Source organism: Equus asinus, chromosome 2 (assembly GCF_041296235.1).
Source record: "Equus asinus isolate D_3611 breed Donkey chromosome 2, EquAss-T2T_v2, whole genome shotgun sequence".
NCBI lineage: Eukaryota > Metazoa > Chordata > Mammalia > Perissodactyla > Equidae > Equus > Equus asinus.
Window position 1 is genome coordinate 164670405 of NC_091791.1, and position 23302 is coordinate 164693706.

The 23302-nt window shown below is 45.4% G+C and overlaps 8 non-coding genes across 8 annotated transcripts; 3 read left to right on the forward strand and 5 right to left on the reverse strand.

The window, feature by feature from the left end:
• Nucleotides 1-985: 985 nt before the first annotated feature.
• TRNAP-AGG (transfer RNA proline (anticodon AGG)) lies at nt 986-1057 on the reverse strand. Its single transcript has one exon. It is a non-coding gene; the product is annotated as a tRNA-Pro (tRNA).
• A 946-nt stretch (nt 1058-2003) lies between these two features.
• TRNAL-AAG (transfer RNA leucine (anticodon AAG)) lies at nt 2004-2085 on the forward strand. The gene has a single exon. It is a non-coding gene; the product is annotated as a tRNA-Leu (tRNA).
• Nucleotides 2086-5514: 3429 nt separating this feature from the next.
• TRNAP-AGG (transfer RNA proline (anticodon AGG)) lies at nt 5515-5586 on the reverse strand. The gene has a single exon. It is a non-coding gene; the product is annotated as a tRNA-Pro (tRNA).
• Nucleotides 5587-5891: 305 nt separating this feature from the next.
• Nucleotides 5892-5964, reverse strand: TRNAT-UGU (transfer RNA threonine (anticodon UGU)). The gene has a single exon. It is a non-coding gene; the product is annotated as a tRNA-Thr (tRNA).
• A 6997-nt stretch (nt 5965-12961) lies between these two features.
• On the forward strand, nt 12962-13043 carry TRNAL-UAG (transfer RNA leucine (anticodon UAG)). The gene has a single exon. It is a non-coding gene; the product is annotated as a tRNA-Leu (tRNA).
• Nucleotides 13044-17303: 4260 nt separating this feature from the next.
• TRNAY-GUA (transfer RNA tyrosine (anticodon GUA)) lies at nt 17304-17394 on the reverse strand. The gene is given in 2 exon segments: nt 17304-17339; nt 17358-17394. It is a non-coding gene; the product is annotated as a tRNA-Tyr (tRNA).
• Nucleotides 17395-18081: 687 nt separating this feature from the next.
• On the reverse strand, nt 18082-18154 carry TRNAT-UGU (transfer RNA threonine (anticodon UGU)). The gene has a single exon. It is a non-coding gene; the product is annotated as a tRNA-Thr (tRNA).
• Nucleotides 18155-19726: 1572 nt separating this feature from the next.
• TRNAP-UGG (transfer RNA proline (anticodon UGG)) lies at nt 19727-19798 on the forward strand. Its single transcript has one exon. It is a non-coding gene; the product is annotated as a tRNA-Pro (tRNA).
• The last annotated feature ends 3504 nt before the right edge of the window (nt 19799-23302 follow it).

Genomic DNA, 23302 nt, shown 5'->3' on the forward strand with positions numbered 1-23302 from the left:
CTGGGCTGTGTCTTTTTTCGTGGAGTTTCCTGCTTTAGCACAGTCCACGTCTGTGGCTTGGGGAAGTTAGGAGGATCACAGAGAGAAAGTCAGTTCCGGACACCATTGGACCCAGAACTAAACCTAACTAGGGAAGATGAAGCACCTGCTGGGAGGGGGTGATTCTGAGGAGGGCGGGGTGGGACACAGGATGCCTAGAGTTACAGGGATTTGGGCCTGGTCTCCAGCTGTGGCCTGTAGAGCAACTGGGTAGCATCTGTAGCTCCCAGGCCAACCCTGATTACAACTGGGGAACTTTTAAAAAATAACCGTGCAGAAGCCCCATCCTCAAAGAATCCAGTTCATGTGGTTTGGGGTTGGGTCCCTCAGTGAACGCTTTAAAAGCTTCCCAGGTGAGTGTACCATGCGGGAAGGCTTGAGCATCCCTGTGGAGAAGTTCAGTCCCCAAGTGCTCCACCACCTGAGACTCTCCCACCCTCGCGCACACACGGGGCCCTGGAATGTCAGGCTTGAATGAGGGAGGGAGCCCAGGCTTTATGTGACAAGACACCTTGCCACGTACGCTGACCAACAGAGGTCTCAGCACCGAAATGCCCCCATACGTACAGTGGAGGAAAATTGACGGTTGTGTGAAACTATTGATATAAAACATGCCTCCCTAAGTTCTGAGTGAACAATTCTTGGATAATAACCAAAAACTGCAAACGAGAAATGATAGTTGACTTCAGAAATAATGATTTTGTAGAGGAAATACTGTATAAATTATACGTAACAATATCTGGTATTTATCCTCGTGATTTAATAACATTGCAAGGAAAGATTGTCTAAAGATTAAGTATATAAATCTGAAATGGTGGAGTATAAAAGGTGGTCACACAGTAATATTAGCTACAGAAGGTGGTTGCTTAGCGTGATGGTGTAACATCAATAAATCAGGTTTTATTGGTTGTGCGAGGAAGACAACTGACTGGGAGAGAAAAGAGCAGGGCTCGTCCGGGATTTGAACCCGGGACCTCTCGCACCCTAAGCGAGAATCATACCCCTAGACCAACGAGCCACACATAGTGGACTGTGGGTTTCTAAACTTTAGTAAAGAAAGTTTTAGCCACGTCCACAGTTGGCTAAGTCCTTGTTTAATAATTATGGGCATAGGGTGACACCTAGTGGATGAATAAATCACTGCAGTCTCCCTTGCCCAGACTCTGGAAGGCGATGCTCCTAGACTACAGATCATTTTTGGAAAAAATTTCAGACATCAAGGAGAATAACTTCCCTGCACATTTTCGCTTTGCAGTAGGCCAAAGATGCTACGCGGATGGTGGGAGGCAATCTCATCAGGGACAGTCACGGGCTGAGGGCTGATCTGGTGGCCGTGGGGAGAGGAGAGGATGCGCCTTCACGGGAGGGCATCTCCTTGACGCGTAACCACCGCTCTGCCCGCGGCCGGCGGGAGAGCGGGGCCCGGGTAGGGAGGCTTCTTCCGACCTCGGCACGTTACTGCCCGGGTCCTGGGCTCGGCCAGGCTGGGACATCTCTGGCCCTGCCATGGACTCTATGGAACTCACCGCCCGGAAAGCTTCCCCGTCTCCCCCGGGCAGATCCAGGCGCTCTCTCGCCGGACAACCCCAGACTCAGTGTCTTTCTCGTAGCAAAAGCTCTCCCCACGTGGCGCCCTCCATGGAGACACCCCCAGGCAGGAGAGGCCCCCAACTTTCCCGGGTGACCAGCCTGTGCCCGGCTCAGGGCAGGTGCTCCGTACACGTTAGAGCCAACACAAGTTGTCCCATCTCTCGGGACGCCCTGCGAGAGGTGTCACGGCTCTTTCCACCAATCTTAAGCACTGTGGCTTAAAAGAAGAAAGAAAGTAAAATAAACCTGGAAGAAAAGAAAAAGAAGAGAGATACAACGAACCCAATAAAACTACAAATATATCAGCTATGGGGTGAGGAGAGGAGGGGAAGAGAATGAAGGGTACAGATGTGCTTAGATGTATAACCAGAGCGGGTAGCGTGGCCGAGCGGTCTAAGGCGCTGGATTAAGGCTCCAGTCTCTTCGGGGGCGTGGGTTCGAATCCCACCGCTGCCATCTACTTTTCGAAACCGTGTGTATCCGACAGTTAAGATTGCCCTGCTGCTGCCACGATAAATCACTGCGTCTCTTCATCTTCCTTTCGCGCCCAACCGCTAGAGAATCTGGAATATGCTGTTTGGCGACTTCTCATATTTTTAAGTCTCATAATTCAAAGTTTTTCTTAATGAAAGACAATAACACCATCGCAAGATCGTAATAATGCCTTTGAATCCATGGTTTCCCAAAGGTAAAGGGCTAGGACTTTCATTTCATAAACCTATAAGGTTTGCTTTGCCTTTCTTCACTCGGCCAAAGAGCCTATTTTGAGGACTTGTCACATGAGTGTCACTGTTCTACTGCTGAGGAATACAGAAAAAATGAATAAAACACAATGCCTGCCCACACGGGATGCTCACAGACCAAACTGGAAAAGTAAGCCGCACATTACAAAGTGATCTTGAAACATCCTGAGACATCATCAAGCAGAAAATAAATGCAGTATAAGGAAGGGAGAACAGTGATGTGGGGAGGATGATGAAGGGACGGTGGACTCTGCTGGTAGAATATCAGAGTTCCAGTTCTCACATTACTAGCTGTGTGGCCTTAGGCAAGTTGCTTATCTTCTCTGTACCTCAATTTCCTCATGTGTAAAATGGAGGTAATAATAGAATACACCTCATGGAAGTATTATGAAAATTAGTTCATATATGTAAGGTGTTTAGTACACAGTCTGGCAGTCAAAATATGTTAAGTGTTTTCACTACTTAAATATATATTTTGCCACATTTAAGACCAGAGGACCTACCCTTTCTTTTCTCCCTTCTGGGTTGAAATTCCACTGGAGATTAGGTCATAAGAGATCAAACATAGCCTACAGAAAGCTACAGTAAATACATATATGTGTGTGTGTAAGTGTGTGTGTGTGCACGAGCATGTGTGTGAAAGTCCTGCCATTATCAATATAAATATTTCTAATTCTGGTGCCCATAGGTAAGCAGTCCAGTAGCCTGAATTGGCTACTTGGGCCAAAGTAGAGCGATGAAGATCAATTAAGCCTTTCCATTTGTAATGTAAACCCCTTGCCATAGCTTTTTCCTTTGGGAAGATTCCAATCTGAGCCTCCAGAAGCCAGAAATAAATACTGTTTAATTGTGGCTACTGGAGACCAGCAGGTGTGCCCAGGAACATGGTAACATTCCTTCCTTCCTTCATTCATTCATTCATCACCTACCACATATCATACACAGTGCTAACTGCTGAAGATACAGCAGCAAGCATAACACAATCTTTGGCCTTCTGGAGCTTATACACTAATAGGAGAAAAAAAGAAAGAAAGAAGCATATTTAATCATGTCAAGTAGTGATAGGTACTGTGAAGAAAAAGTAGTTTGGGAATAGTGGCAATTGAGGGCTACTGTGGAAAGGTTGGTCAAGTAAGATGTCTCTAAAGAGGTGACATTTGAACACAGAAGGAATGAGAGAGGAAGTTATACAAATATCCAAGGACATAATATTCCAGGAAGAAGAAACAGCAAGTGAAAGTTCCAGAACAGGAAACAGGTCCATGTATTTGAGGAACAGTAAGAAGGCCAACGTAGCCAGAATCGAATGAGTGAGAAGGAGGAGGGGGCAGGAGCTGGGATCAGAAAGACACTTTCAAGGGCAAGATCATGGATTTCATTCTAAGTGTGAGAAGTTGTTGGATGTTTTTGAACTGAAGAGAATATTATTTTATTTCTATTTTAATAGGATCACTCTGGCTGCCCTCTGGAATAGGGAGTAGACAGAGTAGGAAGATGAGTTAGAAGGCTATTCTGGGAATCCAGGCAAAAGATGAAGGAGAGTTTAGACTCAAGTAATAGCAGTGAATGTGTTGGGAAATGGAAAAGCTAGACCCAACAGGGTTCATTGGTGGACTGGATGTAATGTATGAGGGAAGTGGATGAATGATGGATCTATTTCCTGAGACATGCACGGTGGTGGAAGGGCAGTTGGAAGAGAAGTGGCAGGAGAACAAGAGTACTATTTGAGACATGTTAAATTTGAGATACCTATAATTTACTCACGTGGGGCAAGCAGGTGACTATATGTACAAACCCAGGTCAAGGTTTGTGAAATAAATTTAAAGATCATCACTGCATGGGTGATATTAAAGCCATGTGATTCGATGGGTGAGTGCAGACAGATAACCAAAAAGGAGGGCAGGAGGACATTCTAAAATTGAGAGGTCAGGAAAGAAGGAGCCAGCAAAGGAGACTAAAAAGTAGGCTGCTGAAATGAGGGGTGTAGTACCCCTAACCTGCTGAGAAGTAACATGAAGAGAAGTGACCGGTAGATTTGGAACCATCAAAGTCGTTGGTGACCTTGATGACAGCCATTTCAGTGGAATGGTGGAGCCAAAAGCCTGGTTATGATCATAAAAGACTGTAGACACTATGTTTGTATGCTGATGGGAATGAGCATGCACCCTGGGAGAAATAGCCGCTGTGTGTTTTGGAGGCTGTGGAAGGGGATGTTGACTACAGAAATCAAGTCCTTGAGTAGGGGAGAGGGAATGGGATTCATCTAGTGTGAAATGAGAGGAGTTGCCCTTAAATAGAAGAGAAAGGTGGGCCTTGAAACAGGAAAGAAGATAGAATATGAGTGTCAGTGCGGATAAGCTGGCGGATCTGCTGCCACAAAGGGGAAATTTCTAATGGAGCCATTCTTTTCTGTAATAGTTATTCACTCAATAAAGAAAGTTGCTAAGGGTCCACAAAACATTTGCTTTTTCAATTTAGCATTTTAAATCTGCCTTTGGAGTTTTACATTCCCTCATCACTCTATTGCTCCGCTAGAGTGAACAGAATCCATTGCCTACCTCACAGAGACGTTATTTAAAAAAAAAAAAAAGAGAGAGAGAGTAAGAAGGAGGGAGGGAGAGCAAGAGAAAAACAAAAGAAAGACAATACTATGTGATAACGGGTAAAAACTCTTTTAAAGGATAACACATCACACAATTATAAAATGGTGATTATGTTAGTATGTATCAGCTCCCACTTCCTCCCGAGAAAAGAAAACACTCCTTACATTTACCACTATTTAAAGTTTCCAAGCAATTTCCCATACGCTGTTGTATTTGACTGAATGGGATCCCTGGAGGTGGGCGAGGGAAGGGAAAGTGTTACCATCTCCGTTTCACAACAGATGGGCTGAGAGGGCAAGAGAATCCTCAGCTCTCCGGCCTGCCCCGCCTGCCTGCCCGCCCGGGGGATAGGGGAAACACTTTGTCAGACAGAATTCAAAGATAACGTACTTAGGGCTGTCTCTACATTGCTATTTCACATCTTTAAGGAGGCTTTCATTGCAACTTTTCAAAGCAGACTAGAGAAAACAAAATGTAGTAACAGAAATACTCTAAACACGTTATTAGAAGTAAAAAAAAAAAAAAATAAGAAAAATAAAGGGCTCGTCCGGGATTTGAACCCGGGACCTCTCGCACCCTAAGCGAGAATCATACCCCTAGACCAACGAGCCACGCTAAATACGTTTTATAATTTTGCCCCAAGGCTCATTCACGTCACTTGGCTTTTCCTGAAAAATTGTGCGTTTGAGTGCCTTCTGTTGGCAGGAATGCGTGTTCTTGTTTACCAAGCAAACGTAAGCCTCACGCCGAGAGAGTCATTTATCAGTGGCTCTGGTGGATCCAGACCTGGAGAGCAGCAAGGGAAGTATATCTGGATTGCCTAAACGTCTTCCTCGGTGCTATTGAGGATAAGGGACATCTGTCGGGCACAGCTGGCGTTGACGCCCTCGTCTGGAAGGAAAAAAGAGAGCGCAGAAGGCCCCAGCGAGATTTGAACTCGCGACCCCTGGTTTACAAGACCAGTGCTCTAACCCCTGAGCTATGGAGCCCTCGCCTGTAAAGGTTCGCTCTGCCTCTCACCTTACAGATACATAGAGTAAACCTAGCATCCCGAAGTATTAAATGAGATCTTGATGCGAGCAAAAATCCATGATCCTCTCCTACAAAAATGAAATCTTTCCAACTCTTGTCAACAATTCGAAAAGACTCCTATTTGAACAGAGCCACTCCCAGACTGTCTTCTCGTCCCTCATCTTGACACTCTGCTGAGACAGGGCCTCTGGTGCCCAGAAGGGGTGCAGACATAAGAATTCCAGATATTTGGGTACACCAGGAGACCCACCTGAGAAACAAGAGGCGCATGCAGAGGGTGTCTGATGGGCAGGGAGATTACAGGGCACCCCTTTCACTTAACACGGTGGTAAAATCCAGGGAAGAAGATAAGAAATTTACCACGGTTTTGTCCTTTCTGAATCCAGAGCCCCAAACCCTTAAGTTTGCTTTTTTGAAATTAATGCCTCTCTCTCAAAGGTCCAGGGGTGGAAGCAAGCAGGCAAAAGGGGCGTTGGAGAGGAAGAGTTTAATCCTTCTTTAAGGACATATGCAGATTTTCAGATTTTTTGGTATGAAAATAACACAATTTTTTAAAGGGTTCTGTTTTCACTTTTTAGAAACCTTGTTTATATAAGCTAGTAAGCAGGAACTAACCATTTATTTGACCAAGAATAATCTTGAACTTATTTCTTATTGCAAATACAGTCATAGATGAAAACATTGGGAAAAAACACTGATTCATGCAATCCCAAGAAGACATGAACCAATTCTGCTTAGACCCTCCTGCCACAGGCTTGCTCTTGCACCATTTTTTTGATTTCATTTGTCTAAGATCGTAAAGTTTGTAAGAAACCTATAGGCTTACAGTTCATTATGTCCTTTCATTTTCATTGCGTAAATGTAAAAACATGGTGCCACAGACCTTACAAATTTTTAAAGAAGAGAAATCTCTATTTAGATAGACAAAGTAAAGCATTTATGGCAAATATTTTTGGTTCAGGGATGCATAATGGAGAGGCCTCACAATGTTGGCCTAAGGTGAGATGAACATGTACAACTCTCCATGACAAAGAAAGTAATAGCATCTTCCATAGCTTGACAAAAGCGACTCCTCTCAATACTCTCTTGATGATCAACCTTCTGTCTTTCTACACCAGACAGTCTCCTTCACGTCCCCAAGAGAACTACAAGACTTTGTGTGTTAACTGGCTCCTCTGCCTCCAAGAATTACCAGTCTGCTCTCTATACCCATTTGCCTACACGAGGCATTTCAGTGGAAGGAACCTCCAAGGTGATCAGCATGGTAATCTCTTTGGACTAAAGACAGGCATCAGAATCTTCATCATGGTTAGAAAACACCTGGGATGATTATTGAACCTTGCAGAGTGAAGTGTCCTTGTTTTGCAAATGAGGGTTCATTATTATCATCATTGTTATTACCATCTTTATTATTATTATTATCAGAGAGACTGGCCTTTAGTCAAACTGCTAAACAGTCAAAACTGTGCCTCCAGCAGATTTCTCATCCATTCCCCACTTGCTGTTTCTCCTCCTCTCTTTATTTGTTATTCTCCAGTGGTATTCTTGGCTCCTCTTACCTTTTCCTACAATCTGTTCTCTCATCCTCACCCTGTAACAATTCAGCAAGCTCACTTCTATCCCCTATATGGATTGTTTTTTTCTCTTTTAACTACAGAATGCTTGTATTGCATCTAAAAGGAATTTAAAAGCTTCAAAGGAGCATTCCAAGAAGAGAAGCCATGGGAACAACCATGGGCCTGATGATTTTTGTCTCTCCTAGACATAGGTTGGCTGCGGGGGCAGAGTGCTCACTACTCTATCAGGACTAATAAACCTTTGACCAATAGACCCTATCTGCATTCAGCCTATCTCCTACCCCTGAAGGTTGTCCCAGGAACTCACATAGTCTCTCTCATTCTTCCAGCCACTCACTGCCTATGGCTCACTTTGGTTGGCCTGGCTGACTCCTGGAGGTTCCAAGAGCCTATCCACCAGTTTACTAGACCCGGAAAGCAACATCAAAAATGGACATGTTCCAGAGTGCTCTGACTCATCCTGTTCTCTGGAACAACCTGACCCCCAGTATGCATCTTAGGAGTATTTTTAATTGTTTGCTGCTCATTTGTCTGCATTTCTTCCCTTTTCCCTCAACTTTTTATTGTACAAAATTTTTATCCTAGTGTTGAAATAAACAAAGACCAACTAAATGAGAACAAGCAAAAGCTATTTATGCAGAGCTGGCTGTAACAAGGGAGTCAGCAGCCATCATCTCTTGAGTTTTGGTAGAAACTCAAAGCCAGACAGAGGAGTAGGAAAGCTTTATAGTAAAAACAGGAGAATGCTTGAGGTGTGCCTTGATTTGAGGCTGTTGGCTTGGGGAAGCTGTAGGCAGGCTCACTAGGAGCTGGGCATCCCATGTGATAGGTTAAGGGTGCATAATTGGCTTTCTCTGGTTGGTTCTAAGTTGGAAACAGGAATAAATATTAGGAAAGCTCAGTTACTAACCAAATCCTGGCCATTTGGGGCTGATTATTACAGGGGCTATTAGTAGAGATAGTGGTCTGAGTTCTTGTAAGTCTGACTTGTAGATAGTAGGCTGTTTTGGTTTCCTGAGCTGGTTACTACAGATGATGGGTTGGTTTCCTGAGCTGGTTGCTGCAATCTGCAGGTCAGAGTTCTATTGTTATATACTGTCTGGCCATTGTCCATTTGTATATTAAGCCTCTCACTAGAGAAAAGTTGAAAAAAACCATACAATAATACCTATATATCCCTTGGCTAGAATCACCAATTATTAATATTTGCCACATTTACTATTTGGGTTGCCACCTAACCATAGTGCGTGTGTGTGTGTGTGTGCGTGTGCATGCACGCACACGTATTCATTCTTCTAGGTTTATATCGTATGTATTACAAGAGGAGAAGATATTTTCTTTTATTCAACTGCAAGCTCCCAACAAGCAGGGATAATAACCTCATTTATTTTCTACACCTCCCCAAATCTGACCAAATGGCGAGCACAGATTTATTTGATGGATGTGAAATGGGTTGTGTGCAACCATGAAGAGCCAAAGGGAGATCTTATTTCTCAGTCCCAAAAGCCTCCTGGCAGATGCTCCCCACTAGCCTAACCCCAAGTGCCTAAATCCATTATAAACACTCTTGTGAGTTCACTGAGGGGCTGACCACAATTTGAGCACTTGGTGTTTTGTGGAACTGGAGTCAGGGCCTGGGAAAGGCAGGCCAGAGAAATCAAGTGAGAAATTCAACTGTACATCAGTCTTGATCTTCTTAAACCCAAAGCAGCCAGATTATTTACTTTTATGGGGACTGAGGGGAATTGGGAAGGATGATATCAATACCAGCAGGATGAACAGAAACAAATAATAAGGAATGTCTCACATCCTTCCCTTTTCCATTCCTGCTGGCCATGACCTAGTTCAGGGATGCATTTCTTTTCACCTGAAGCTAGAAGAGGCCATCAGTCTGGTAAGATTGCTCATGAAGTCCCTTTGTCCCACCTCTTCCATAAAATCCAGTGAACATTGTAAGGACAAATACAAATTAAAAATAAGAGGTTTAATTTTTCCTGTTGAAAATAAGGAAAGAGATTTCCCTCCCATCTTTTTTCTTTGAACATTTATTGTAGAAAACTTGTCAGTATAAGTACATCACAGTACTTTGCATTACTGTGATGATCAATGTGATAATCATATGAGACCACATAGAAGCTAAATATTTAAGTAGGGGCTGAATAAATGCTGAAAGGACTATCTGATATATCCATCAAAAGGAGCATATTATTTACTAGGATTTAATTTTCAGCAGGATTTTTATAGCACATGCAGAAGGGGGCCTCAGGCCAATACCTGATTGGCTCTCTACTGGAGCTGGGGACAGAGCTTTACATTGCAATGTAGCAGTACAAATCTTTTGCTGATCCAGAAAGATTCTGGAGGGAACTTTCAAATGCCCTAAACTGAGCATAGAGCATTAGATACATAGATTTGATACACAGATTAGAACATAGAGTACTTCTCAAAATTCCCTAACCTGTGAGGAGCTTGTTAAAATTTGGATTCAATAGGCCTGAGATTCTGCCTTTCTACTGTTACCAAGAGATGCTGATGCTGCTAGCCCCTGGACCAAACTTTGAGTGTCAATGCCTTGAAGTAAATTTCTTGCTTGTATATAAATTTTCATCATCTGGACTATTAACAAGATATGGACAGCAGGAAATTCAAGGTTAAATTCTCCAGCAATATTGCAGAATGCTAGAGCCTAGAATACTAGCATTCTGCACGGAAGACTAAAGAATAGCCACGTGTCAGACAAACACATTGCATTCCTGTATCCGGCATTTTCCCCAAGGGTTTCTTATCTATTTGCTTCAGATGCTGGACAATGTGTGCAGCAAAGTTGGCATTCCATTAGGACACCTGGTTTGTGAGTCCCTGGGCACTTCTTGTTTGAACTATGCAATCCAACACAGGATCCACTTCTTGGGGGGAATAGAGCAAGGCTCCTCCTTGCACTGAAGGATCCAGTGAATTCAAGGCAGGCAATGAGCGCTCAGGCAACATCCAGTGATTTTGAATAGGGGAAGCCATGCACACTGGTTAGTAAAGGAACTTCACTTACTCAGAGACATGAGTCCCTGAGTCTTTCCTGATAAGAAAGTGCTTTGAAGTCTGTCTGTTTAGGGAACCTGAACACGCGACATCCCAGGATCAAAGGGAACTCTGCTGTAATGACAACAGTTCTTTCCTGTTGACTGGCTCCTTTTATTTCTTAATGAAGCGCTAAAAATGATGAAGAAGGGCTCAGGGCACTTCTATCTTATGAGACTCTCCATATTTTTTTAAAAGAAGTCAAAATATAGTTACTGAAACTGCAGTTTATTTAAATGTGTATGTTTACCAAATGAGCACTAACACACAGAGACAAATGTGACTATACAATCTCATTTGGAGATCTCATCAAAAGCCTCATATTGAGGTTTCCCCTGACCTATCCATCTACTGTGAGTCTCTTGTCTGGCTCAGTATGGGGCATCATAGCTCAATAGGTATTCTAAATATTTGTTCTCTCCCCTCTACCCGCTCCCCACATCCTTTCAAATGATAAAGACCCCCGGGCCCTTTTCTCCCTTTCAAATTGGTGCTTCCTCATCTCACACACTAAGATGGTTGCACATGATTTGTAGGTTCCCTCCAACCTAAGATCAACATCAGTCTTTCCACTGCTGTGGACTGTGACAAAGACTTGCGTGGAGTGCTGAAGACAGTAAGCTCACACTCACTTTTTTTCCGAGGATGCTGAAAAAGCGTGAAAATATAAAGTGAAATTTCTTAGAAGCCATAGACTTCAGCCAAAGGGGCCGCAACAGTGGTTTGAATCCCTCTCCTCCAGTGATGTAGGCATAGAAGCTACACGTTGGACCCTTCCGGTAGACTCGGTGGTACCTACACTGGCCTTCGCTCCTGGCCACCTCCAAGTGCGCCTGACTCCAGTAGCTTCTGGAGAGAAAGAGAACTTGACTGGAGCCAACGAGCAGACACCCGGCTCCCCCCAGGGAGCTCAGATTGCCCGTGAACTGGGACTGGAGGGAGGAGACCACAGGACGAAAAGGAGCGACCAAAAGACGCACAACACGGCGTAGGAGAGGCGTTGTGTGTCTTGGTGGTGGGGGTCGGGGGACCCGACCCAGGGGGCGGCGGGGACTGGCGGGATGGAGTGCGAATGGGGTGTCGGAGAAGAGCCTGCCTCCGGCCTCGGACCGTCTGGACCCCTCCCTTCGCCAGCCCCAGGCTTCTCCTGTCCTCAGTCCCCCATTCATCCGGAGCTCCCCAAGCCTTTTTTCCAGGCAGCTTTTCTAGAACTTCTTTTATGTTCATTGCCCTACCGCTGGCAGCGATGACTCGAATCTAGCAGGACCTTCGCCTCGTGAAGATCCAGCGAATAACAACTTTGTCTCTCTCTACGCACCCCGACCCCGGCAGCTCAGGCCCCCGGTGCCTGGGGAAGGCCCTCGGAAAGCCCCTGGACAAGGGGAGGCAAGAGGGGGTGTGGTTTTTTAAATGATCGAGGCGGGGAGGAGGGGGCACCTGAAGTTAGGAAGCTTTGATTAGACTCCTAGGAGAATTTCTGGATCCAGAGACCCAGGCATGGCCAACGAGAAGAACATAAACCTATAATCTAGGGCTTTGTGCCCAGTAGAGTTCACTGACAGGTACGAGATCCCATTTTGGGTGGGGGAGACCGCAGCTGCCACTTCTGAAACTTTTTCCTAACTTTCTGTCTACTCCTTTCGAAAGAAACGGTATGGAGCTTGTGGCGCCGGGAGCCACCCTTTCTGGGCTGGGGGTGCTCTCGGAACGCAGCCTCCCTCTGGAGTCCCTCTGGTCCCTATATAGGGGAAATGGTTCAGGGGCTACAACAGTGCTGTAGTTACTGACCAGGAGGCCGGCAATTAGACCCAACCTCCCCATTCTGACCGACCCCGCAGGAGGAGGCGACGAGGAGTCTCCTTGGAACACGGTGACAGGCTTGCCAGATCTGTGAAGGAAAGGGCACTTCCTACTGGATCTGAACTCGGACCCCGTTCGCACTGTGAATGAGATTGGCAGCCATAGACCAACGCCCCCAGCAAGGAGCTCCTTGTTCAGTCTTCTCTAAGCACTTGCGATAAGTCGCCAGTGGGATTTCTTTTCTTTTTGCATGCTATTGACTTACATTAAAGAAAACGTAGTCGTTTGCCAAGGACGTTCACTTTAATGATCATTGACAACCTTTTAGCTCGCTTCCCAGGCGTGTGGGAATGCGATGATTCCTCCTCGCTCCGGGTTTGTTCACATCCGTAGAGACGAATGAATACGCTCCGGGGAACCCCACTAACGGTAAAGAAAATTCACAATTTTGAGTCGGTGCGCTGGGGTAAACTCAGACATGAGAGGGCGAGCTCCCGCACGCGGTAGTGTGGCCGAGCGGTCTAAGGCGCTGGATTTAGGCTCCAGTCTCTTCGGGGGCGTGGGTTCGAATCCCACCACTGCCAACGGTGTGTTTTAGTCCAGCTTCAAATCCAAAGTACTCCGGTCCTCCTTTAGAAAAGGAGTTTTAAGGCATGTGTGTAGAGAACATTCGAATTCATTCCGATCACGGCACATCAGTTCTTCTGTGATTTCTCTACAAGTTGGAAAGTAAACCACGTCAGTCTTAAAGTTCTTCACTCTCCTCCTGGCGCACCTTGCCCAGGCTTGCTGTTTGCAGTTAACTTGCCCTATGTTCCAGCTTTTGCAGAGCTTTTGTGTTACCGCAATGGGGAATGCTTTCCGTCCTCCTGTTCTAAAACCCTTGCTCAGACTGAATCATTTCATGATGTGGTTTAGGCATACTCCAGTCAAGAAGGCTTCCCAGAAACTGCTCCGGGGCCATCAGCTTGCTGCGGACCGTGGTTTAGGAGCTGCAGCTCTGTGCTCGCGGAATAACCTACACAGACCCGATTTTGGTTTTAATCACATTACTTTTGTAATTGAATATGGTGAAGGAATGAGTGAATGAATGAATGAATGAATCCAGAAACCAACACTGGGCTTCAAGCACTCATTCAGTCATCATTGCCTCGTGGGGGTGGGGTGGGGCAGGTAAATAGTTATTTTGAATTTGATTTTGCAGGTGGGTTTGTGATTTCAAAACACTTCAGAGCTGATTCTTGACTGATTCCGTGCAAGGGGCCCCGGGGGGTGTGCTGTGAATGTTGTTGGATTAGCCACTCCCCTGTCCCATCCAAACGAATCTACTTATCTTAGAGACTGTCCAGGTCTCTACATCACCCAACTACAATACCCCTGCAGAACTTAACTCAGTGTGTTGACGAGGAGTGAGGCACTCTCAGGGTCTGTTTAGTGGGTCCTCTCAGAAGGGTTGTCCCACTGCTCTTCCAGCCCTTCCAGCCTCTGCTGTTTACTCTAGTACTCATGGATTTGGCCAGGCAGCTCCCTCAAGGAGGCAGAGAATTTCCCTGCAGTGTCATGAGGAATGCATGAAAGAACCGGAGCACAGAAATAGGACTCTGTGCAAGAACCAAGGGCTTGGGATTTTTCATGCCACTTTTTGATTCTGCCTTCCATTTTATGTCTTCCCCCTTCCTCATTCAAAATCCGCTTCTGTGTCCTCTCAGGGCCCCTCCGGTTTCACTTGGATGACTCCTCCAGACGAGTTCACTTCCTTTTCATCTGCCTCTCACCAAGAAATTGTTTGAGCCCTTGAGGTCTTCACACAAGAGGCCGTACTTCCCTAAGAAGTTGAGAGATCAGGCTTGCTTTGCTCCCAGTGGTTTTTTGGGGGGAGGGGGTAAGGAGCCTCTATACTTGTGGATAAACTGGACATTGCTGATACTTCTATAAAATTCCCTCTTTGTATGATTCCCCTATCACTGTCCTTTTCTTCACAGGGCAATCGTTCTGTCTTCTTCAATGTTTGCTTTTCCTTTTTCCTGAAATTTGACTCTGTGCATTACCCCAAGATTCATTTAACTTTTGTACTTCCGTTCATCTCCCCCTAATGACTCCCAGAAACCTAATCTCTGTAGTTGTATATTTTCAGCTGCCCAGAGAATGGCTCCTGTTAGGCCATCATCTCCATTCAAAAGAGAGTTAGCCTGAAATCCCCTCCCTTCCATCTCCCACTCAGCTCCTCCCCAATCAGACCCTTTTCCAGCATTCTCCACATCACCAATGACACTAGCATTTCCCAGGTTCTCTAGAGCTCCACCTTGGAGTGTTTCCATTTGTATTGTTTTACTCCTTTGCCTCATTTGTGTGTAGCACCCTCACTGGCCCTTAGTTCTAGTCAATTCCACCTCCTTGTTGATGGAATGATGCTTGCTTCTGTCACCATTCACTCAAGCCACTCACCACTCCCTGCCCTTTGTCTGCCCCCATCACCTCTGCTGCCACCAGACCGTTCCTGAACCCCATCCTTCCCTCTGTCCCCTTGTCATCCCTCCTCTTGTTCCTCTAGACATCCTCTGCTACTCCTCCAGCCACACTCTGTGACTCCTGCCACATCCTCTCCCCTATTCTTCTCTGGCACTCTTCCTGCCACCCCTCCTGACACATCTGCCACTCTTACCAACTTTCGTCATTCCACTACACACTCATACCTAAAATATGCCTCACCCACTTAATCAATATTTCTGTCAAATTCTAGCTCAAAACTCAACTTAAGAAAGCTCTCTCTGGTTGTCCTTCACCTCCATTCTGATCACTCCATTTCATTGTCCTGAATGTGCTCCGATATTGTTCTGCAAATGTTTACTAGTAGTATCACTATTTACTAGTAGTATCACTATATCAACACAATCAACAGCATTATATATTTTGTGACTTCAACTAAACTGTGAATTACTAAGTCACTGGATTTTTTTAAATTAATTTTTTTAGATCAGTGCTATGGGCTGAATTTTTATGTGTCCCCCTCTCCCTTGAGATTCATATGTTGAAGCCCTAATCCTCAATGAGATAGCATTTGGAGGTGGGGCCTCTGGGAGGTAATTAGGTCATGAGGGTGGAGGCCTCATAAATGGGATTACTCCCCTTTAAAAAGAGGCAGGAGAGAGATGACTTCTCTCTCGGCCATGTGAGGATACAGAGAGAAGGCAGCTGTCTACAAGCCAGGAAGGTGACTGTCTACAAGCAGAGCAGGTCCTCGTCAGACACCACATCTGCTGGCACCTTGATCTTGAACTTCTCAGCCTCCAGAACAGTGAGCAATAAATGTTAGGTTTAAGCCACCAAGTCTACAGTATTTTCGTTCTAGCTTCCTGAACTAAGACAAGAAGTTATACGTGTATAGCAAAATTGAGTGAAAAGTACATACAGAGAGTTCCTACATACCCTCTTTCCTCCCCCCATTCCCCACAGGATCCCTACCATCAACATCCGGCAGTAGTGGATACATTTGTTACCATGAATGAACCAATGTTGATACATCATTATCAACTAAAGTCTGTAGTTTACATTAGGGTTTACTCTTTGTGTCATACATTCTGTGGGTTTTGACAAAAGTGTAATGACATATATCCACCATTACGATGTCATACAGGATGGTTTCCCTGCCTAAAAATTCTCCATGCTCTGCCAATACACCCCTCTAACTCCTGGCAACTTCTAAGCTTTTTACTGGCTCCATAGTTTTGCCTTTTTCAGAATGCCATGTATTTGGAATCATACAGTAGGTAGCCTTTTCAGATTGGCTTCTTTCACTTAGTAATATGCATTTAAAGTTCCTCCATATCATTTCATGGCTTGATAGCTCATTTCTTCTTAGTGCTAAATAATATTGCATTGTATGGATATACCACAGTTTATTTATCTATTCACCTATTGAAGGACATCTTTATTGCTTCCAAGTTTTGGCAACTATAAATAAAGCTTCCATAAACATTTGCAGGCAGGTTTTCGTGTAGACATAAGTTTTCAGCTCATTTGGGTAAGTACCTAGGAACCTGATTCTTGGATTGCATGGTAAGTGATTTAGTTTTGTAGGAAACTGCCAAACTGTCTTCCATAGTGGCACAGAGTCTTTTTAAACTTCATTTTGTATTATTAAACCACTTTTTTTAAAAAAATGTAATGTATACACGTGGCATATTTTGAAAAACATATGTAAAAGTATAAATAATACAAATCTCCCACAGATGAACATATTTTGGCTTATTTCCTTTTTTAATATATGAATGATAAACTCCTAGAAGTAGAAATAGAATACTTGATCAAACACGTTTTCTAAGTTTCCTGATTTACAACGCCCAACTGTCCTCCAAAAAATAGTCACATTCGACAAGAATTAGTATTTCTTTCTTATGAATGAAGGAACATTTCCATACATATTTAGCCTTCGGCATTGCTGATTGTTTGTTTACATCCTTTCAAAAAAAAACAGCCTTTCTACAGTATTTCTCCTTGAACCCTGAAATGCCTAGTGTAAATTATTCACGGTACTGAAAAAGTGTAGGGGAGGTGGGGTTGAGGAATGTTGTTCAATATTCAGTCAACTCTAGCTGGTCTTAAAGATTAGAAGATAGATTCAGATCTAAAATGAAAGCCGTTAATTCACATCTCCTGAGTAAATCGAACCACAAGTACTGCACGATCACAAAGAGGACATGTAAAATTAAGTTTCGTGGTCGGCAAAAAGCTGTTCTCTTGTTACCTGAAAATAGAATTAAAATAAATGTTTCATAGTCGTTGGATTAGGAGGATAGAACCTTCTGGAAGTTGAGTAGGGGGACTTCAGCAAAACTCCAATCACCTCCTTCGAGCCGGAATCGAACCAGCGACCTAAGGATGACAGCAGTCAAGTACCTCTACAGTCCTCCGCTCTACCAGCTGAGCTATCGAAGGGCGCAACGCCTTGGACTTAGCGTACATTTTTGTGTAAATAGTAACAGCTAGTGAGAGGCCTGTCTTCTCTGTATTTGAGGTTCGGACTCAGACTGGAGGTCGAGAAGTCTCCAGAGAGTCGAATCTACAGGAAACCGAATCCTGCAGCGCCCTGGGCCAGCAGGACGCAGAGTCTGAGTCCAAGGAATTGAGGATGGAAGCAGAACAAAAGCCTGGATTGGGGTGTATCTGCGTAGCTTCCGGACTGGGCTGCCCCAGAATAATCTGCGAACCAGGTCTCGCTCCAGGAACGCGGGAAAAACTGTTGGCCAGGCAAGCCGCAAGCGGGGCAGTGCGCTGGGCTTCACGATCCCGTGGCCTCCGGGGGTCATGGCTATCAGTGGGCCCAGGCAAATTTTCTCTCTGCAGCCAACATGGAGGTGTGGACTCCATCAATCCGAGGAGTTTTCTCGCAGAGACCTGAGTAATCTAGTTTCTCCCCTATTTACTGAAGGGTACAAGCACCTAGCTTTCTTCCCGGGACCATCAGAAGCCACGATTCTATGATATTTCGTCCCAAATCTATAGGATCTGATTTTCCCTTAAAAACCACACAGTTTTCCTTTCTTCGACAAGTGTGTTTCCACAATGGACAAAAATGGAGAACACCCTTCTTTTCGTAAGGTGGGGAAAAACCACTGCCACCTTAGGCTCCAGCGAGATTTGAACTCGCGACCCCTGGTTTACAAGACCAGTGCTCTAACCCCTGAGCTATAGAGCCACCACAACAGGGGATGGCGAACGTCGAATTCCCTCAGTTTAAAAAATCTTCAGTCAAATGACCTTTAAATCTAAGTAAAATTTAATAATTTAAAATTAAAAGGAACTTATTTTGAAGGAAATATCTTTTTACGTATGAGAAAGAAACACGTTCTTGACTAGGCCCAAGCTGGAATGTGAATCACCGGAAGGACCCAGTGTGCATGTCCCTCACCCTCAGGCCTGACAAGTCTCTGAGTTTGGGCAACACCTGGGATAAAGAAGGGTGGGATGCAGAAGAGAAGAATGCGAGACATGGAATGAGCGTCATTGTCTCCAATCTGCTTGGACTCATAAAACAGTAACTGCTCCAACTCTAGTGGATGAGATGGGGTTGGTTTTTGTTTTGTTTTATAAAGGGAAGCGGCTTTCTCCAAGCGCAGGACATAGCCCTCGGACCCTGAGAATTCGGGCCTGAGAGGGTGAAGGCATCTAGGCCTCCCCCGGGCCTTTCAGATGAGTCGGTCTCGGTCAGTCAGTCTGGGCCTGAGATTCCTCCAGGTTTCCTGAAGCAGAAGCTGGCTAGAAGGGGACTAACCCTTTCCTTGGTCCTTCAACGCTCTTTGCTAGCGACTCGGAGTCTGAGCGGCAGCTCCCTTTTCCTGGGCCTCCGGTCTCTCCTAAATGCCCAACCTGAAGCCGAGAACAAATGTAAAGTGGCGACGCATAGGAGGGCTGGGAGGGGAGCGCTGTTCTTCTTTTCTCTCCTCGGGTCTCAGCCTGCCCTGGAGTCTGGAGCCTAGTCCAGGAGATTGAGCCATTCATTCAACAGGTATTTGCCGAGTTTCTCCCCTGTGCCAAAGAGTGCTCGTCGCAGGGTAGACAGTAGGACCAAGGCAGACAAGCTAGAGCCCAAGGGCTTCGTTCCTCAAGCAGAAGGGACGGCAGAGTAAGGAGAACGCCTTCCCTTCCCATTCCACTTGCCACCTTCTGGGTAATAAAGAAGCGGGCGAGTGCAGGCTTCCATAGAAGACATTACTGGAAGCGGGCAACTCTTCCCCGATGCGACCTTCTGCGCGCCCTAGAAGGGTGCCTTAAATCTAGACGTATAGTACAAAGTTCATGAAATAAAGCTGGAGGAAAATAGTAAAAACGTGTATGCAGGTATGAGATACCGTACCGAAGGGACCTAAGACGAGGGTGTAGGATTTGACCTCCGGGGGCTGTAGTATCGAGTTCCTTCGCTGCGGGTCCTGGGGCGTAACATTTGCCTCTTGGTGAAATCGATGGTTCTTATTTTTCTTTGGTCCTCTAACCCCAGGTTGCTTGGGATGGTTCTGATCCTAATCCTAAATACCCGGATTCTCTTAGGATGGTCCAAGACAGACTTGCAGCTCAGCCTGAGTCCCTTACTGAATTTTCCTCTCTCTCAAACCCTGTAGCTCCAGTTCCTCCAAATCCGCACGCTGATGCTCTTGGGGTCTGGAGAAAATCCCTGGGAGGGAGAGAGAAATCAAAAGCACTCCTTAAATATTTTGATGAAACTAACAGCACGAATGAACATTTTCAAAGAGGAAAAGTCATTGCCAAATGTGGCTCGTTGGTCTAGTGGTATGATTCTCGCTTTGGGTGCGAGAGGTCCCGGGTTCAAATCCCGGACGAGCCCTGCCTTTTTCTTTCCTTTCAGGGCCAAGTGAATCCAGCACCGCCGACCCTAGGTCCTCTTAGGCTGAAGTCCCTTTCAACCTCGACCTGTATCGGGATCAGCTTGCGAGCAAGTTGGCCACATCTGTCGATTGATTCAGGGACAAAGAATATGCTACCGTGGGACAAGGGCTTCCTTGGAGACCGGGTCCCGTAGTTTGGCTCTGACAGTCTCTTGTCAGGAATAGCTTGCTCGCCAATTCTTACGCCAGCAGTTGGCGCGGAAAAAACTAGTGCACTTCTCACTAGGGCATTACGCACGGAAAACAGTGGTATCTGGAGGTGTGTTGGGGTCCCAATGCGGGGACGGAACACTCTTCCTGAGGCCCTGGTCCACTGCGCTGACCCACCGGGGTGTAGAATCTAGCCCCGGCCCCAGAGCTCCTGCCCGGTTAGCAGCGCGCGGTTGCGCTCTCCGTTCCCAAGACTGTCCTTTCCAGGGTCCCAAGTGCGGCGGCAGCCTTCCCAATGCCAAGTTACGTCCCCGGGAACCCTGGGCTTAAAGGGCGCAGATATCCATTTCGTCAAAGGGAGGGCAATTGCATTATTTCCAGGCGTTATTTTCCAAAACGCAATATAACGTAGCGACAGTGGTCCTGCCATTTCTGGTAAGAATCCACCAGACCCTTTAGTGTTCTTTGATTGCTCACCTGAAAAACCAGCGGGTTGCGGCGTGCGGTGTCTAACTGAAAGATTAGAGTGTGGTTGATTCCGGTTTGTAGAAGTTACACAGACTTATGAACTGCTGGAATGAAAAGGCCGTCAAACTCGCTTACTTTCCTGGACTGCTCGTACACGAGGGATTTTTGACGGGATTTCTGTCTGACCCCATGATATTTGTCCTTTCCGAGGTTCTTCTCTTGGAAAAGTTACTCGGCCAGGCAAGAATCAAGAGTTTTGTGATTTGGTGATTGGAGGTTGGGAAGAGAAGGGTAAGAATCTGCCAGGATGCCCTGACTTCCAGGTTGGTTGTCCCGTCAGAAAGGTGATATACATAGCCTGGGCTTTGATGTGTTTGCTGAACGACTACTGGTGGAGATGTGCATGAGGGAGCTGGATATAAAGCCCTGGGGTTCAGGTGAAAGATCCAAACTAAAGAAAGGAATTTTAGGAATAAAAAACACAGGGTGGTGGTTAACACTGGTTTAGGTAAGAACCCACAGGGAAGAGCATTCAAAGAAAGAGAAATGATTTAAGTGTAGGCCCTGGAGATCAGCAGTGTTTCAAAAGTTGAGAACGAAAAAGCAATGAGTGAAGGAACCAGAGAAGGAAGCTTCACAGTGGTCACTTGCTCTGATGGCTGATTTGTTACTCAGGGCCTGTTGACAATCTTTACCAGCATTTAAAGCAGAAAGTTTAGGGAAGATGACAGCACTGGATGGGTTGAAGAATGAAGGGAAGGTGTGGACATGTAGGTAAATAATTCTTTTAGGAGCTTGGCTATGAAGTCGAAGATCTCAACAGTATACATGGCTGGCTTGGAGGTCTTGTGGTAGCTCCAGGATTATTTAGTGGGTCTTTCTTTCCCTGCCCTGAAACCTGGGCAAAGGTCCTTTGGGTTACCAAGAATATGCCCTTTAGCCTAGGTATGTTCTGACTCCTAAGGGCTTTTATCAGCACAGATGAAAGTGGCACCATTACTCCTTCTATCACCACGGTAAGAGGCAGAAATACCAGCTGGGCTCTAGGACCAAGACAGGGAATGCCACAGCATTTGAGCAAAGGCACAGAAGGGCAAATTAAAAATGAATAGCTCGTGGCCTAAGGAGGGAGGTGAAAGAAGGAAAGCTAGTTCTGAAAAACATAAGTTTAAGATGATCTTAGATGGGAGAGAGGTGGGGGGTTCAAAACCCAAATAAGATCTTTTGACCTTTAAGAAAATCATGTCCATTGGGAACTGGAAAAGGGGCACCAGGCTGAAGATTCAGCAGGTACTGCTTCTCTGTAGTAGCAGGAGTTGGGACTTACTCCTCTGGGCTCTACCTGAGAGGAACAGCACCAGCTTCCACAGCTACAATTCTGAGTTCAGTTTATTCCACCACTGATGCTTCTGACAAGCAATTTTGTTGATTCCTGTGGCTGGATGAACCACCAGTTCATCCTGACTTGGGGATGTCAGGGGTCACAGAGAAGATCTGGGCCCTGCAAAACCTTAACGTCTGCCAGAGTCCTTACACTTTTCTGCATTGTCAGATCTTGAAATGTTTGTTATCTGCATGCAGAAAAAATGGGGACCCGAGGGAGACATCCATATGCAAAGTTTCACTAAGTCCTAATTTTCCTAGAATGAGGATCTTTAAGAGGGTCTTGACTGTGACTAGCTATGGAACTTATCAGCTCCAGGCCCACTCAGGAGATCAGTCAGTAGTCAGGACCTGTACAGTCTAAGCTAGAGCCATTAGACTGTGCCTTCCTCGCCTCCTGAGCAGTAACTGTTGTACTTCTATGCCAATGTGGGTCTGTAGTATTCTACACTATTATCAACATGACTCCCCTTGAGTCATGCAAAAGTGGCCCCAGCAAATTACCAGTGAGCATGGCTATTTGACACTTTTTCATCCCTTATGTCCTTTGTCCCTTCAAAAAACAACAATGTGATGAGATTTTACTGCATTCCAAATTATCGGGTACTCTTCTGAATGACACGGAAACAAACTCTGGTATGACCCAGTCTCTGTCTTCAAGGGGTTTGCAAAAAAAATGGTGAAACGGGAAATGGTACAACTTATTATTTCAGGAGAAAGTATACAGGATTCAGTCAAAGTGCAACCACTGTAAGTGATGAAGAATAAGAGATTTATTGTAGGAATGAGCCCTTACATGATGTAAGAGCCGATAAGGAAGTCTATGTAAGGCTCTTGCCTCTACAACTAGTGTTGGGCCTGAAGTCTCTATAGCTCAGCAGGATGAGCAGTCAGAAAGACAGATGGACACGAACAGAGCAAGCGCAAACTGAAACCATGACAAACTGGAATCAAAAGAGCAAACTGGAATCTACGTCTATCTCTCACTGTCTCCAGCTTTGTTAATGTGGGAGACCTACAGGAGAAGCTGGCACCCTTCATCGTGGAACTGCCCATGCACTTGGCCCAGGGGTTGGAGGAGCTGAAGGAGGAGATCCATTGGTGCTAGAGGAGTTGTAAGCCCAACTGAAGCCCCATGCCAACAAGTGAGTGAGCCACCAGCACCAATAAGTACAAGCAGCACCAGAGGCTGGTATTCTATGCCAATCTTCAGGATGCAGTGGCTGCTGTGTATGACATTTTCACCTTCCAAATCTCACTACAGATTTCTCCATATCTATATAGAAAATTTAGATCCACATAGACAAGAAAAATTTGGAAAATGTAGTTCCAGCTTAGATAAATTGGCACGGTATAAAGTCACCACTTGATCTATTCTCTTTTCTAGTCTTTCCCTATAAAATGTGTGTTGGAGAATTTCTTAGCTTCTTTTAAATGTTTTC